We start from the raw sequence: 5,362 nt of genomic DNA on the forward strand, positions 1-5,362 counted from the left end.
GACCTTCAAAGATAATATAGGGAAAATCTATAGGATCTTGTATTAGGAAATGGCTTTGTGAGGTTCACACCTAAAGCACAAGCAATGAAAGAAAAAATGGATAAATGGGACCTCCTCAAAATAAAAAAAAATTGCACCTCAATAGAGTTTGTTAAGAAAGTGAAAAGGCAGCCTACCCAATGGGAGAAAATATTCAGTAACCATATATCTGATATGCATCTAATGTCCAGCATATATAAAGAAATCCTATCCCTCAAAAATAAAAGTACAAATAACTCATTTAAAAAATGGGCAAGTTATTTGAAAAGATACTTCTCCAAAGAAGAAATGCAATTGGCTAAAACAAATGAAAAGATGTTCAACATCACTAGTTCTTAGGGAAATGCAAATCAAAACTACAATGAGATATCATCTTACACCTATTAGACTGGAAGCTGTTAAAAAAAAACAGGAATACAAGGGTTGGAGAGGATGTGGAGGAATGGGAACGCTTATCCACTACTGGTGGGAATGCAGAATGGTGCAACCATTGTGGAGGACAATCTGGCAGTTCCTCAGAAAGCAAACTATGAAACTACCATATAATCACCACAATCCCATTGCTGGGAATATTCCCACAAGAACTGAAAGCAGGGACACAAAGAAAGATATGCACACCAAGGTTTATAGTGGCATTGTTCACTATTGCTAAATGTTAGAAACAACCCAAATGTCCATCAACAGAAGAATGGATAAGCAAACTACGGTGTATACCTACAATGGAATATTACTCAGCTGTAAGAAGGAATTCAATATTAACACAAGGGATAACATGGATGAACCTTGAAGACCTTACGTTGAGTGCAGCAAGCCAGGCATTGAAGGACAGATATTACATGATCTCACTGATATGAATTAAGCAAATTGAGCAGTCTCACAGAGCTAGTCTGAAATATAAGTTTATAGGAAATAGAAAGTGAGAAGAAGTTTATGAGCCAACACGCATTAGGTGAAATCTATGATAGGGGAAGTATGAAGTTGTGCAGTGAAGGGACATGGCAGAGGTAGAGTAACACTATGGGGTTGGGTGGTGCAGGTCAGACAGCAGAGTAGGGTGGGGAGAGTGGGTTGAAGGTCCATGGAACTAATGAGAGGGTTGGGGAAGGGAGCAGATAACCACTGGCTATTGGCGGATACATGGTTGAAACTACAATGTTGGAAATGTTCTTTTGGCAATATGACAAGGAAGGGTTACTGGTTTAGGGTGTTGGAGGGGGAGGCTTTGGGGCAGGCTTCTAGGGAATGTACAAGTGATCATTTTGTCATAGTGTGTTATACCAGTGGGTAAAGACCACATAACGAATGGGAAGGTGTTGGAATTCCTTCCTGGGAGGCCCTCTATGTTCTCACACAGAGAGGTAGGATTCTCTCAAGACCATGGGTGGTACTGATAGGGGAGGACAGGCCAGTGTGTCAAACCCTCAGTGTTGCTGCAGGTAACTATGAATCTTGTCCTTCAAGGAGTGAAGCCTGGAGGTCAGTTTGGGCTCCAAGGGGTGGCAGAGGGAGGAATAGAATAGAAGGAATAGTGCACATTCTGGGGGCAACGGACATGTTCTACCTGATCTTGAAATGATGGATACAGGCCATGTTAAATTACATCAAAAACTTATAAAAGTCTATAGTTCAAAATATAAACCATAAGTAAACCATGGACCTAGGTTAGTAGCTATGTTTCAATATTTTTACATCATTTGTGACAAAGGTAGCATTCACATAAAAAAGGTTATTAATACAGGAAAGGAGAAAAGGGGAGGATGTTGGGTATATGGGAATCCCCTGATTCTGTATGTTTCTTTACTATTACCTAAAACTTCTTTGAAGACAAAATGAAAAAAAAATATGACACTGGGGGAATAAATGGAAAAAATAACATCCCTGTATATAGAGAACAGACCTTACATCGATGAAAGGGAAAATGTCAAAAAAGTTTTAAAAATATTTTTATTACCTTTTATATCCCAACTTTTAAATTTTATTTTATTTTCAGTTTCATGTGTTTCTTTAAAAAATTTATTATTTTTATTTTTTAAAGATACTTAGATTATACAAACATCACATAAAAAATATGGGGGATTCTCATATGCCCCTCTCCCCACACCTACTACATTTTCCCACTTTTTCCCACAATGTCGTTACATTCTTCCTTAGTGAAGTACATTCTTTGTGATTGATGAACACATTTTGGAGCATTGCCACTAAGTGTGGAGTAAAGTTTACATCGTAGTTTAGAATCTCTCCTCCACACAATTCTTTAGGTTATGGCAAGATTTATAATGGCCTGTATCTGTAATTGCAATGTCTTTCAGGAATATTCCCAAGTCCAAAAAATGCCCCTGTACAGATGTAATATTTTTAGTTTTTAAAAAATTTCTTGTTAATTTTATTTCTTATGTTTAAAACAGTCATTTCATTTTCTCATTAATTGTACTTGACTGTCTTTTTGGGTTCATTTTTGAAGAAGTTTTGGGTCACAGAAGGGTTACAACTTTGGTAGGGAAGGATCATTGGTTTGGGGTGTCACTGATGGGGGATACATAGGAGGAAGTTCACCTGAGATACATAAATGTGTTCAAATGTTTACAGGGCATTTTCAAAGTGGGTGGAGATTCACACAATCACTATGAGAATATTGAATTCCTACCCGGAAGAGCTCTGCCATGTTCTCTAATGGAGAAACAACATTCCCCCAAGTAGAGAGGAAATGACTAGTGAAGAAGGATGGTCCATCGATGGGCCCTTGATATTGACAACTATGTTTGTGAGCCTTTGCACATGAAATTGCAACTTAGCCAAGTGTCGCAGGGTGCCTAAGAGTAACCTTCCAAAAGCCTCCATGTTGCTCAAATGTGGCACATCTCTAAGCCAAACTCATCATATAAATGCATTACTTTCCCCCCAGCAAGGGAAACAACTCCCATGGATGAGCCTTTCTGGCACCAAGGGATTACTACCAAGCACTGGCTGGTGATGCAACTGGAAATGACCTTGAATACATAGGAGGAAGTTCACCTGGGCATACATATAAAGCATATACATGGGTTCAAGTGTTCATGGGGTATTGTCATGTTGGTTGGAGATTTACATAGTAACCAAAAGAATATCAAAATCCCGTTCTGGGGAGCTCTGCCTCATTCTCTACTGGAACAGTAAGAATCCCCGAAGTACAGGGGCAAGGACCAGGGAAGGGGGATGATCCTTGAGGGGCCATGATATTGATGAGTATGCTTATGAGCCTTTGCTCTTGAAATTGAAACTTTATCTAATGTTGTAGGGTGCCTAAGAGTTACCTACTGGGAATGTCTCTTGCTTAAATATGGCCTCTAAGTCAAACTCAGCATATAAATGCAATAACTTTCTCCAGACTACTTTCCTGGGGATGAGCCTCCCTGGCACCAAGGGATTGGTACCAAGTACCAACAAGCTATGCAACTGGAAAAAATAGGATATTGACCAAAAGGGGTAAAAGGTAAAGACAATTACACTCATATGCCTAAGAGACTTCAGAAGTGTGTCATTCCAGAGGTAACGCTTATACATGTCTCAGCAGGATCTCATTGATAGCCAAAGTAGATACTACCCCAAATTGAGGGGCTCCTGAAGCCTATGGGGACACCCAGACACTATAGTCAGGCAGATAATGCAAGAGTTTGGTTCCTTGCCAGTGGGCCTTATTTTGGAATTTATGCTCCCCAGCGTGATAGAGTTGGACTCAGCTCTGGTTTCCCTATACATGGCTTTTCTGTCCTTCCATTTGAAACTATAATTAGTACTAGAGTTGGTAGGTGTATGTCCAAGAGACTTAAATTTTGGGACTGTCCATGAGCCAGCTGGGCCCTGAATCTCCAATGGAGTTGCAACACCAACTCTCCAGTTCATTGGACTCACCCAGGAAAACTAACAAGGAGAATATGGACAAAAAATATACCAAGGATCTGAGAGTGTCTATAACTGCAAGCAAGAGTCCCATCCATTGGCCATATGGGATCAAAGGCCTCCTTCACCATCACAGAACCCTCAGGATTGGGGAATGAAGTAGGACTAAAATAGACTTACTAATTTTCTGCTATAGAGTTATTGTGATTCTAGCAATGGAAGAAAGATCATTTATGTGGAGGCAGTGGCCACTTGTTGTTCTGGGGGTAGGGAGAGGGAAAAACAGGTGTAATATGGAGGCATTTTTGGGACTTGGGAAAAGTCTTGAATAACATTACAAAAACAGATACAGGCCATTATGTATCCTGCCATAACTTACAGAGTTGAGTGGGAGAGAGTGTAAACTACAATGTACAAGATAATCCATGCTCAGCAGCAATGCTCCAAAATGTGTTTATGAATTGCAATGAGCATACCACACTAATGTAAAATGTTTCTAGTGTAGGAAAATGTGCAAATTGTGGAGAGTGGGGCATATGGGAATATCCTATATATTCAATATAACATTTATATAATTTAAGTATCTTTTTAAAAAAACTATTAGAAAATAACTAACTAGAGCTAATTGACATATGTAGAATACTTTACCCAACAGCAGCAAATACAAAGTCTTCTTTGGTGCACATAAATTATTCTTTAGGATTTTAGGATAGATCATAGGTTAGATGAAAAACAAGACTCAGTAAATGAAAAATATTGATCTCATACAATGCATCTTCTCCCACCACAATGGAATGAAGCTAGAAATTCATAACAGGGAGAAATGGAAAATTCACAAGTGTATGAGATTAAATAATGTACTCTTAAAGAATAAATGGGGGAGTACATTTAGCTCAGTGTTTGAATGCCTGCTTTGCATGTGCAAGGTCCTGGGTTCTATCCCTGGTACTTCCTAAAAATAAATAAATGAATAAATAAAGAATAAATAGGACAAATATGAAATCACAAGGAAAACTAGAGAATATCTTGAGGTGAATGAAAATGAAAAGGGCATACCTAATCTTATGGAATGCAGCAAAGGCAGCATTGAGAGAGAAATATAAAACTCTATACCCCCTGAAAGCCTCTGTGTTGCTCAAATGTGGCCAGTCTCGAAGCCAAACTCATCATGTAAATTCGTTGCCTTCCCCCCAGTGTGGGAAATGACTACCGGGGATGAGCCTCCCTGGCACCAAGGGATTACTATCAAGTACCAGCTGATGATGTAACTAGAAAATGACCTTGAATAAAAGGTTCAACCCGGACCAGAAGACGATCTCTGTCTAAATATAATAAGAGGAGTTAAAAATGCTTTTTGATGTAAATCAATGGGGAAATGGAAAGGACAAATGAGTTTATATGGCTATGAGTCTCTGAAAACGAGCTGGGAGGTTATCAGAGGGGTTGC

This window comes from Dasypus novemcinctus, chromosome 18, assembly GCF_030445035.2.
Source record: "Dasypus novemcinctus isolate mDasNov1 chromosome 18, mDasNov1.1.hap2, whole genome shotgun sequence".
Taxonomy (NCBI): Eukaryota; Metazoa; Chordata; class Mammalia; order Cingulata; family Dasypodidae; genus Dasypus; species Dasypus novemcinctus.